We start from the raw sequence: 13,468 nt of genomic DNA, 5'->3' as shown, positions 1-13,468 counted from the left end.
CTTTGAGGCTAACAGTTGTGGATTCGAATTCTGGTTTGACTGTTAGCCATGTGGCCCTCAGCAAGTTCCTTAATGTCTCAGTTCTTCATCTATTAAATAGAGATAATAATGCTCTTTTCCAGAAGACTGCAATGAAGATTAAATAAGCATGTTAATAAAGCTAACATTTACTCAGTAATCATTATGTACCAGACACTTCATTAAGCATTGAATATGCATGCATTACTCACAACATTCTGACAAAGGAATTGGCCACATCATCATCCCCACGTTACAGATGAGCAGACTGAGGCACAGAGAGGTTATATAACTGGCTCAATGTCTCACAGAGGATTTGAACCAGCAGTCCTGGCTCCAGAGTAAAAGTTCTTAGCAACCACACTATGATCACAGTGCCTAGCATGTACTAAGTGCTCAGTAAGTTTCAATCAGTTTTGTCATTGTGCTGGCCTTCATTATCTGTCTCCCAATTGATCACCGATTCAGAAAAGACAATCATCAGTGTTTTCAGGAATATTAACAGAATTACCTTTCAGTGAACCATGGGTTTGTGCCAGAATCTGTATTTATATTTTCTTATTTAACTTCACAGCAATACTCCATGCTAAATCCTAATATCCCCAAGGTGTGCATGGGGAAGCTGGGGCTCCGAAAAGCCAAGGACTCTCCCAAGGCGAATAGGAGAGCCAGGATTGAATATGTCCAACCCCTAAGTCCAAACCACACTGACAGCCTGGTCTAGCCCTTGTAGCACACACCATCTAAATTAAACAGATCATCCCAGCCACGCTATGTCATTGCTGCCATGTCAGGCAGCACTTTGAAAACTTGACTGTGTACACAAATCATCCGTGGATCTTGTTAAATGCAGATTTGGATTCCTAAATTCTGGGTGGGTGCTTAATCTCTGCTTTTCTAATGAGCTCCCAGGTGATGCCAATGTTGATCTGGGAACAACACAGTCCCTCCATGTTTTCTCACCATTTGCAACTTGAGACTCAACAGGCTTCTAAGGCTTTGGAATTGAGTTCCATCTTCTTTAGCTCTATGGAGTCATATTTTCCAAAGAATCCCTGCTCTGTCTTTTGCAACCCACAAACATCAGCCTCTCCACCACAACACCATCACATATTTACACCAACACTTCTTAAATTCTTTATATCTTTTTGTCACTTGGTTATGGTGCACAATTCACATTATATTGTTCTAATGTCAAATGAAAATTCAAGTTCTTACTAGATATATTTAACTCCAAAGGAGAATTTCACCATAAGGAAAAATCCAGCAGCACAAGCAATGAAGTGAATAATAGTTTAAGTAACAATAATGAGTCTGATGACATTTGGTTGTACTCAGTTAAATCTTTTGCAAAATATTACCTATACCTTTTCCACTCTCTAATTTAGACCTAGTAGAAGGCGGTTCAAACCCACCAGTCACTCCTCGGAAGGAAGGTTGGGCAGTCCTACTTCCGTAGTGATACTGCCTCGGAAACCCAAGGAGGGGTCGCTATGAGTCGGGGCCGACTCGACGGCACATAACAACAACAACAAAAGAAGGATATAAACAGGCTTTCATAAAGTGGTCCTCTCTTGCCAGTTCATGACTTTATAGCTGTGGTACTTCCTGGCCAGTCTCATATCACTGTATACCCCCCCCCAAGACCCTCTTTGCCCAGCTGTTCTGGTCTTTCAGATCCTTGAATCATTGTGATCTCTCCTGCCTCAGCCCCTTTGACAATGCTCTTCTCTCTTCCTGGATTTTCTTCTCCTACCTGTAATTCCCTGGAGATCCCTCTGGCTTTAAGTCCAGAGTGCCTTTCCACAGGGAGGGTTTGTGATCATTAACTCTATTCACCATCCTGAGATGTTGACTTTACATCCTAGTCACTCGTTAGGTCCACCCTTTTTGGTTATCCAGCAAGAAACAAGGGCAGCAATCAGGGAGAGGGGATGTCACAATAACCAGTAAGCCAGGCCCAATCACAAAAGCCACTAAGAGAATGGCTTCTATCATCTCTAGGTCAAGGACACCCACCACAAATCAATTGCAAAGGCAGGACAAGTGGAACAACTCACAAATACTCTGTTTATATATACTGGCTCAACATTGCCAATAGGAGAAATAATAGGGAGGCGCCACCACCAAGAAGCTCTTGAATATAAAATGCAATATATCCCCATTTAGCCACAATTCGGACCTTTCCAATGATCTCCATCATGGTTCTCTGCAGAACTTTTCCTGGATGCTCATACAATGATTTCCTCTTTCTTGTGATGTGAAAAATGCAACATCTCTTCCTTGTTATCATGCTTGGGAATCCAAGAATCTGTCTGAATACTTAATTAAGATTACTTAATCTACAACAACAACTGATTTGATGCACGATATTTGTAACAACAAAGTAAATATACAAAATGTTTCCTATCACATATGATCTCCCAGTCATAACTTAATATTATTTATAAGCAAACATTTAATATGTGCCAGACACTGTTCTAATCACTTTACATATATAAATTCATTAAACATCAAAATAACCCTGGAGGTAGGTACTATTATTATCTCCTGCATTGCAAGATGAAGAAATTGAGAAAAAATGAAGTGAAGTGATTTTCCAAGTATCAAACTGAAAGTCATTGGCAGAGTTTGAGTTGGAACCCAGGGAGTTCGATTCCACACCCGTACCACTACAGAATGCCACTCCTGCTTACTGTGTATATTTACATACTTATTGCTTAAACTAATCATCTCTTATTTTAATTCATTTCACCCCGATCAAGCACATTTCATTATATATAATTTCAAATGGCCCTGGGTGCCCTCTGAAGAAAAAGAAGAGCATGCTGTGAGACAGAGAAAAAGCAAGGGTCTAATTTCAATGGGAAGAGCTCTGGTAGCGTAATGCCTAAGGCACTTGACTGCTAACCAGAAGGCTGTTGGTTCAAACCCACCAGCCACTCCTCGGAAGGAAGGTTGGGCAATCTACTTCCATAGTGATACCGCCTCGGAAACCCAAGGAGGGGTCACTAGGATCCAACTCGACGGCATAACAACAACAACACGTTTCAATGGGGAGACACAGGGAGGGCTCTCTGAAGAATGAGACTTGAACTGAGACCTGAAAGATGACAAGAGACCAAGGAGGTGAGTTCTGGGCTGGCTGAGTGTTCTAAGTTTAGAGAACAGCATGGCTGAAATCCAGAGGCAGGAAAGTGATGGGTGTGTTAAAAGAACTGATCTAGACACTCTGGTTAGAACAGAGTAAGAGGAAAGTGGTGAGTGTGTAAGCAACTAATTCAAGGAATTTGTCAATGAACAGGGACAAGAGAACCAGTAACCATAGAGAAACGAAGTCAACAACTACTTTTGTTTTGAGGTAGGGAAAAGCCAGAGTGCATCTAAATGTTTAAAGGGATGATTGAGTAGGGAAGAAGAGCTATAGATGAAGACTGAAAAAGGAAATGATATTTTATAAAGTTTCCCAGGTGACTTTAATGGGAAGCTGGTGTCCAGAGACACTAAGTTAAGGTGATCAAGGGCTGAAGGGAAGGCTTAGGAACAGTGGCAAAGAAAGACCAGTTTGGGCACATGCTTCAGACATGAAATTAGACTTTGTCTCACCTACTTTGGTCATGTAGTCAGAAAGAACCATTCCCTAAAGAAGGGTATCATGCTTGGTAAAGTTGAGGGTCAGTGAAAAAAGGGGAAGACTCTCAATGAGATGGGTTGACACAGTGGCTGCAACAATGGGCTTAAGCACAGCAAAGATTATGAGAATAGTGCAGGACCAGGCAGTGTTTCGTTCTGTTGTACACAGGGTCACTACGAGTTAGAGCTGACTTCATGGCACTTAACAACAACATGATCCTTAAGAAGCTCTGGTGGTGCAGTATTTAAAGCATTCAGCTGCTAACAAAAAGGCTGGTGGTTCAAACCCACCAGTAACTCTATGGGAGAAAGATGAGGCAGTCTAATTCCGTAAATATTTCCAGCCTTGGAAACCCTATGGGGCAGTTCTATTCTGTCCTATAGGGTCACTATGAGTTAGAACTGATTGAATGGCAGTGAGTTTTTTTTTTTTTGGGGGGGGGCTGTTAGACTGGGTTCTCTAGAGAAACAAAAACCAGCAAAGCTTATATATATATATGTATATATATATATATAGAGAGAGAGAGAGAGAGAGAAATTTATCTTAGGAAAATGGCTCACAAACATATAGAAGCTGGCAAGTCCAAAGTCCCTGGAGGAAATGCCGGGCTGGAGGCAGCCTTAGCTTCTGCAACTGCAGGTGGCCGAGAAATTCAAGGCTGGCAGGCAGTACTCTGGTTGTTGACTCCAACGAAAGATGAATCCAAGATCTCCAGGCCCAGCGGTGGGCTGCTCACACACGGAAGGTTGTAGTCAGCACACCAGGGTCCCGATCCACAAAAGAATGTCTGTCTTTCCAGGATGTCCCTGGATATCCTGGAAGCAGGCCACACCCCTAGGGAAACTCTCCTTGGGCAGATTGGCCACTCAGAACACAGTCATCTGATCCCATCATGGGAACAACCACACAGAACTGGGGTCCAGCCAAATTGGACACACAGCTCCAACTATCACAGGGGCTTAATGTGATCCTTGAGGGAAACTCACCAGAATGAAAGAATACTGGAAGGGAAAGCAGAATAATGGAGTGAAAAGGCAAGAATAAAAATGGGGTCTCCCTGAATGTTACTCTAAACTTGTCATTTTCTCTCTAAATCCTCTTCCCATCTCTTCCTTACATCACTCAGAATGGAAGTGAATGAAAGTACCACAGAATAACAGAGCTGCTCACCTGAGAGATGGGGCACTAAGGATCAGAGTGGGTGTCACAGAGCCTGATGGCTACATGGTTGGATTTCCCTGCCCTTTTATCCTACAGAACCACCTATAAGAAACTCTTAAGGGATATAGGGCAGCCAAAGAGCCTCAACTCACACGAAATCCTTTAATGGGCCTTGTTCAGGCAACCTCATAAAGCTGCAGAATATGGCTTCTTTTTCTTTTATACTGGAAGTGTCAGGAGCCTCTATGGCCATATATTTGATGGAGAGGTTGCTAAATGTTACAGCAAATGGCCACATCAATCTGGGTAATAGCTGAGCATCAGTGTCTGCTGAAACCCTAAGACCTCACCAACCTGAAAGGAAAAGTTTTCCTGGTCTCCAAACCATGCACCAAATGAACATCAGGAATGGGGAGGGTACTGGGGAACAAGGACCTCTGGATTGGAAGTCACGAGGGTTAAACCTGAGCTCTAATTCTGCTACTAACTTGTGTGGCCTGGAGGAAATCACTGAAGCTCTCTGGGGAAACTAGGCTAACATAAATAGCCCCAAACCTGCACACACAAACCTTAGAAGAAGTTCATCCTTTTAGAATTTGATGATGCCAGTTAATTCCTTCACTATGAGTTGATGATAGCCACCATACCTCTGCATAACTGCAAAATCCCAGTAGCATGCAACAGTAAAACTATTTACTGCAGTTCAGCTGATAAAGAAGGCTCAGCTGGGCTGGCTGATTGGTCTGGGTTTCACTAGAATAGCTGGCTCTGCTCCACATGTGTCTCATCCTGTTCTATTCCAGCCAACTAGCCCAGGTAAATGCTTCATAACAATGGCAGAGGCTCAATAAAGCACGTAGAAATATGGGAGGCCTCTTAGTCTTAGGCTTGGAGTTGATACATTCTCACCTATTCTATTGGCCAAAGCAATCCACATGGCCAAGCCCAAAGTCAAAGGGTATAGAACTATGCTCTACTGCTTTGGTAGGAGGAACTGCAAAGTCATGTAGAACAGGACATACAAAAAGGGAGGAGCCAATGGGTTGACCTCCTTGCCCTCTTCAAGAGGAAACTTAGACCTCCGTCAGGTCAGTTTCCTCATCTCCCCTGCTGTGCTTTTCCTCAGAATATGCCTTGTCTTAGTTATCTAGTGATGCTAGCACAGAGGGTGCTACCACAAGTGGGTGGCTTTAACAAATGAAAATTTATTTTCTCACTGTTTAGGAGGCCAGAAGTACAAAATCAGGGGGCTGGCCCTAGGAGAAGTTTTTCTCTCTCTGTTGGCTCTGGAGGAAGATCCTTGTCTCTTCAGCTTCTGTTCCTAGGTGATTTTCATGTGACAATGACCTCTTTCACCATCTTGTTTTTGTATCTCAAAAGAGATTGACATAAGACACATTCAACACTAATATTGCCATATTAACATAACAAAGAAACCCCATTCCCAGATCAGATTATAACCACAGGTATGAAGGTTAGGATTTACCACATATTTGGGGGCACACGATTTAATCCATAGCATGCACCCACCTGGAATTCTTCCCTATCCACCTACCCAAAGTCTATCTGTTCTATAAGACATAGACAAACAACCCCCTTCCACTTTCTCCAGCCCCACAGATGACCACTTCACTTGATCTTTCCCAACCCTCTGGTTTCAGGTGTGTACCTCCTATAATTGTACTCATGAGGAACCTGTACGTAGATCAAAAGGCTGCCATTCAAACGGAACAAGGGGACACTGCATGGTTTAAAATCAAGAAGGGAGTGTGTCAGAGTTGTATCCTTTCACCATACTCATTTAATCTATATGCTGAGCAAATAATCCAAGAAACTGGACTATATGAATAAGAACGTGGCATCAGGATTGGAAGAAGAACATTAACAACTGTGATATGCTAACGACAAAACTTTACTTGCTGAAAGTGAGGATGATTAAAAACACTTACTGAGGAAGAGTGAAGAATACAGTCTGCAGTATGGATTACATCTCAATATAAAGAAAACAAAAATCCGCACAACTGGACCTATAAGTAGCATCACAATACATGGAGAAAAAATTGAAGTTGTCAAAGACTTCACATTGTTTGGTTCTACAATTGATGCCAATGGAAGCAGCACTCAGGACATCAGATGGCATATAGCACTGGGCAAATCAGCTGCAAAGGATCTCTTTCAAGTGCTGAAGAGCAAAGATATCTCCTTGAGAACTAAGGTGCACCTGATACAAGCCGTGATATTTTCAGTGGCCTCATATGCATGTGAGAGCTGGACGGTGAATAAGGAAGACCGAAGAAGAGTTGATGCTTTTGAGTTGTGGTGCTGGAAAAGAATGCTAAGAGTACCATGGACTGCTAAAAAATCTAACAAATCTGTCCTGGAGGAAGTGCAGCTGGAATGCTCCTTGGAGTTGAGAATGGCCAGACTTCGTCTCACCAAAGTCATGTTGTCAGAAGGGACCATTCCCTGGAGAAAGATGTCATGCTTGGTAAGGTGGACGGTCGACGAAGGAGGGGAAAGCCCTCAATCAGATGGACTGACACGGTGGCTGCAACGATGGCCTCAAGTATAGCAAGGATCATGGAGCTGGTGTGGGACTGGGCTGTGTTTCATTCTGCTGTGCATAGGATCACTATGAATCAGAAATAACTCAATGGCACCTAACAACAACAACAACCTCCTATGTTTCTGGCCAGCTAGTGACTAACTCTGTGAACCCACCCAAACCTACTGCTGAAGATCCTATGTAATACGTCTCTTACAGTGCACTGGCCCCACACCTGGAACTCAATCAACAGGTATGGACTGGTGGATTGGATTCTGTGAAAAGGGTATGGTGTTAGTGCTTCAGTTTCCCAAGAAGTGGTAGAGATGCTGATTATTTCTAATTTAACTGCCCTACTAGGTAAAACTCTTGGGAGCTAAAAAGTATGATTTTCCTTTCTGGGTCATTGAGTCAGACCTACCCTTCTTTTCACCAGTAGAGAGCAGTGTACTCAGCTGTGTTGGTCCCACAGCAGCACTGCTTGTGCAACAAGCCTCATAAAGCCCTTTCAGCTTTCACTCAGAACCTTCATTCTCCCTAGAGTCAGACCTTGACCGTGGAGTGGGGCTGAAAAGCAGGTATTATGGTGTCCCTCTAGAGGACTCCAAGTCTCTCATACCTGTTCTTTGCTATTCTACCCAAAACATCCTCCTTGAGGAACTCTTCCCTCTACAAAAGTCATCTCATACACTAAGATGACTATGGTGTATGGATCAACACATCCACATCTCAATTTAGATTTATCTAACCCATCTTCAACTAAAAAGTAAACACATTAGGTAGAAAAGAAAAGTAAGGTAAGAAAAAGTAAGACAATGCCATGGGCAAGAGGAATGCTCAAAATCAATTACTTTGCATCTAATAATACATGGCCTTGTTAAAATCAAAAACAAACCCATTGAAGTTGAGTGAATTCCAACTCACAGCAACCTTATAGCAGAGAACTGCCTCATAGGTTTCCAAGACTGAAATCTTTACAGAAGTAGACCACCATATCTTTCTCATACAGAATGGCTAGTGCATTCAAACCACTGGCAAGTGCTTTAACAACTGTGTCACCAGGGCTCCTTTAGGGTTGTTTAAAGGAGTCAATGATAAAATGTGAGAAATGCTCAGTTGCTGTCACAGTGCTCCATGAATGAATTTCTTTTCCCCATCCTCTGGATCTTCCTTATCATCCTCTTGGATTGCCATGGCCTCCTTACCTCTGCCCATAGGACCAGGCCTGGCTGATATCAAAATAAACATAGTCTGAGCCTCACATAGATCCCTCCCTATCCATCTGAGCCTCTCTCTCAAAGTCCTGTTCTGCCATTTTCTTCAAAGTCACAGGCAGCCCAGCGCCCTCCATGTCGTCGATCGGGTGACCTTTTCCTCCTCTCCCTGTTACTTGCCCAGCAACCATTTTGTGCACACCTCTCAGCAGTGGCTGCAGCAGACACCTTAAACCTGTGAGCAGAATTCATTAGCTCTGTAACAAGCCCTGGGGTTCATCCACCTCAGCACTTCTGCTTCTTGGAGGCATCTGAGATCTGGCAGAGAAAAGAGAGAGAGTCCAATGTTATCTGATGCCCATGCGACTCAGCAGCCATTTGGAGCACATCAAAGTAGGCTCTTGGCTTTGCAAGCACGAGCAGAAGCTGGGAGGGTGCACTCCAGGCCTGGCCGTGCAGCTTCTGCTCAGAGAACAATTTAGCAAATTTTTTCCACACTGCTCTGGGAAGTGGAGACCTACAGAGGTTTGGTAATTGGCATCAACATCCTAGCACTCTAAGCTCCACAGCACCTTGTTGTTCTAATTGTTTGGAGACCCATTTTCCTATCCCAGGTACAAGGCCCAGAAACTGAACTAACCTGAAGGCAACAAATATTGAACTTTCTCATTGTCTCTGCTCTGAACAGAATGGAGTTTTCCATTTCAGCTATAGTGGCAGGGCAGGACAATTCTAGGAACAGCTATGATTTAAGATGTTTGTTTCTCCAATGAGTTCTGGTAATGCAGTGGTTAAAACATTCGGCTGCTAATCAAAATGTCAGCTGTTTGAACCCACCAGCTGCTGCATGGGAGAAAGATGAAATAGTCTGCTTCCATAAAGATTTACAGCCTTGGAAACCCTATGGGGCAATTCTACTCTGTCCTTATAGGTTGCTATGAGTCAGAATAGACTAGATGGCTGTGGGTAGGTGGGTACAAGAAGAAGGGATTTGACAGGGTTACCCCCCTGTGGAATGGGAGGTTGTGGGTTCACAGGCACTGTTGTCGTGTGTCATTAAGTTGATTCTGACTTCTGTGACCCTAGACCAACTCTGCAGGAAAGCACAGAACTGCTCTACAGGCTTTCCCATGCTATGATCTTCATGGCAGCAGATCGCCAGGTCTTTTCTCCCATGGAGTGGCTGATGAGTTCGAACTATAAACATTTTGGATAGTAGCCAAGCACTTAACCATTGCACAATCAGGGCTCCTTTCCCAGGCACTTTGTTGTTGTTGTTGTTGTTGTTGTTATGTGCTGTTGAGTCGGCCCCAACTCATAGCGACCCCTCCTTGGGTTTCCGAGGCAGTATCACTACGGAAGTAGGATTGCCCAACCTTCCTTCCGAGGAGTGGCTGGTGGGTTTGAACTGACAACCTTCTGGTTAGCAGTCAAGTGCTTTAGCCACTATGCTACCAGAGCACTAGATGGGTTCAAAAAGAGTCTGGACATGACAGTGGAGGAACCCATCAATCAAGCCAGCAACTGGGCCATTATTCATAAGTCTTCTTCCTTTCTCCCTCACCTACCCATCAATCAGCAAGTCCTGACCATGCTACTTGCTCAAAAGCTTTCGAATCAGACCCATCCTCTCCATTTCCATGACGACAGCCTTAGTTCATCTCTTGCCTGGACTAAGATAGTATTCTCCTCACTCATCTCCCAAATTCCAGTCTTTAGCCCTTTAAACCAGGAGTCAGCAAACTATAACCCATGGACCAAAGCTAGCCTGCCACCTCTTTTTGTAAATAAAGTTTACTAGAACAGAGCCATGCCCATTTGTTTACATATTGTTTATGGCTATTTTTATGCTGCAGTGGCAGAGTTGAGACCATGTAGCATGCAACATCAAAAATATTTATTACCTAGCCATTTAAGAAAAAGTTTGCTAACTTGTGTCCTAAACCACCACCATGTAAATTCATGTTATTTATCTCACTCAAGATTTACCCACTATCTCTCTTGCCAAATAGAAAAGATTAAAATTCCTTGGTATGCATAGAGCAACTTCTATGAATCAGGCCTCAGCTAAGTAAGTCAGGGCCTACAAATTGTCAGTCCACAGACTTCAACTAGCCCACATATTTCTTTTGTGGCCCACACAGTATTTAAAATATTGAATTAGCAGTCAACATTTAAAAATCATAAGATGATACATAAAATCTGGATTTCTGACTTGTCTTGAAAAATAAGGAACTCTGGCAACACTTGAAAGAACTCTGGTAGTGCTGTGCCTAAGGCATTTGACTGCTAACTGGAAGGCTGGTGGTTCAAACCCACCAGCCACTCCATGGAAGGAAGATGATGTAATCTACTTCCATAAAGATTTACCGCCTTCAAAACCCAATGGGGCTCACTGTGATGGCAGTGGGTTTTGGGGTTGGCAAAACTTGACCCCCATTCCCACAGGGTACCAATCAGCCAAAGTCAAAAGAGCTGTCCCGTAAGGCAGAATCTATGGCCTCCCATTCACCACAAATTCCACCACTCACTACTGCCCTATACCAGCCATGCTTCACTCATATAGGTCTTCCTAGAACTGTTCACTATAAACCACACCCCCACTCCACTGCCATCGAGTTGATTCTGACTCATAGTGACTGCCATTGGGTTTCCAGGGTGGTAAATCTTTACAGAAATAGGTTGCCTTGTCTTCTTTCCATGAAGCAGCTAGTGGGTTTGAACCAACAAACTTCTGGTTAACAGTCAAATGCCTTAGGCACTCTGCCACCAGAGCTCCTTCTGTTTACTACAGTGATATCAAAAGACTCAGTTTCCAAAGAAATCATGGCCTACCCTACACTTTTGTACATGTTAGTCCCTGGGTGGTACAACCAGAGGAGTCAGCCGCAGGGATCCAGGTGAAGGGAGGGAACCCAGGCCACACCTCAAAGAAGCAAGGCAGGAAAGCAGGGAAAGAACAGAAAAAGGCCAAGAGGACAGGGACAGAGCAAGGAGGCACCAGTAGGGATCCAGGTCACGGGAATTGGAGAGGTTTCCAACAGCTAAGGGAAACAAACTTGTCTGTCGATTTGTCTTACTATGGTGATGTGTTGCTGTGAGTCTTGAGGCTGTGTCACCAGTGTTTCAAACTCAGCAGGGTGCACATGGTACACAGGTATCAGCATGGCTTGCAGACTGAGACAGACTAGGAAGAAGGAAGAGGCCATCCACTTCTCAAGAATGGGCCAGAGAAAACCTTACGAATAGCAGAGAAACACTGTCTGATAAATTACTGTGCAATTTTATGAATAGTCCAGAAATATTGTCCAATACAGAGGAGGAGGATGAATCACTTAGGTTAGAAGGCTCTCAAAACAGGACTGGGAAAGAGCTGCATCATCAGAGTAAAACCAGCCTTACTCATATGGATAAGGCAAAGCTTTCGAGACCTCCATTTGCTGACGTGGCACCACTCAAATTGAGGAGAAATAGTTGCAAACATCCATTAATAACTGGGCAACGGAATGTAAGAAGTATGAATCTAAGAAAATTGGAAGTTGTCAAAAATGAAATGGAGCACAGGAAGATTGATACCCTAGGCATTAGAGAGCTGAAATGGACTCGTTTTGCCCGTTTTGAATCAAACAACCATATGATCTACTATGCCAGGAATGACAGTTTGAAGAGGAATGATGTGGCATTCATCATCACAAAGGATGTTTCAGATCTGTCCTGAAGTACAATGCTGTCAGTGATAGGATAACATCTATACACCTATAAGGAAGACCCATTAATACTACTATTATTCAAATTTAAGCACCAACCACCAAAGCCAAAGATGAGGAAATTGAAGATTTTTATCAACTTCTGCAGTCTGAAATTGACCAAACATACAATCAGGATGTATTAATTATCACTAGTGACTGGAATGCAAAAGTTGGAAACAAAGAAGAATCACCAGTAGTTGGAAAATTTAGCCTTGGTGATAGAAATAATGCTGGAACTCACATGGTAGAATTTTGCAAGACCAGTGACTTATTAATTGCAAATACCTTTTTCCAACAACACAAATGGTGGCTGCACATGTGGACTTCACCAGATGTAACACACAGGAATCAGACTGACTACATCTGTGGCAAGAGGCTATGGAAAAGCTCAATGTCTTCAGCCAAAACCAGGCCAGGAGCTGATTGTGGAATAGACCATCAAGGGCTCATATGCAAGTTCAACTTGAACTTGAAGACAGTTAAAACAAGTCCACGACAGCCAAAATATGATCTTGGATACATCCCTCCTGAATTTAGAGATCATCTAAAGAATAGATTTGATTCATTGAACACCAATGTGCAAAAACCAGAAGAATTGTGGGAAGACATCAAGAACATCATCCATGAAGAAACAAGAGGTCACAAAAAGATGAGAAAAGAAGAGAAGACCAAAATGGATGACAGAGGAGACTCTGAAACTTGCCCTTGAGCAGAAAGTAGCTAAAGCAAATGGAAAAATGACAAGATAAAAGAGCTGAACAGATTTCAAAAAGCAGCTCGAGAAGACAACGCCAATTACTATAATGGAATAGGTAAAGACTTGGAGTTAGAAAATCAAAAGGGAACTTCTCAAGCTGAAAGAACTGAGGAAAAAATTTAAGCCTCGAGTTGCAATATTGAAAAGTTCTATGGGCAAAATGAGGTTGTCAAAGAATTCACGTTGCTTGGTTCTACCATCGATGCCAATGGAAGCAGCAGTCAGGACATTAGATGACGTTTAGCATTGGGAAAGTCAACCGTGAAGGAACTGTTTCAAATGCTGAGGAGCAAGGATGTCTCCTTGAGGACTAGGGTATGTCTGACACAAGCCATGATATTTCTAATCTCCTTGTATGCATGTGAGAGCTGGACAATGAATAAGGAAGAC

This window comes from Orycteropus afer, unplaced genomic scaffold (assembly GCF_000298275.1).
Source record: "Orycteropus afer afer isolate SDZICR_OR568_19922 unplaced genomic scaffold, OryAfe1.0 scaffold00281, whole genome shotgun sequence".
Lineage (NCBI taxonomy): Eukaryota > Metazoa > Chordata > Mammalia > Tubulidentata > Orycteropodidae > Orycteropus > Orycteropus afer.
The sequence above is the reverse complement of the archived record's forward strand: the minus strand, read 5'-3'. Positions refer to the sequence as shown.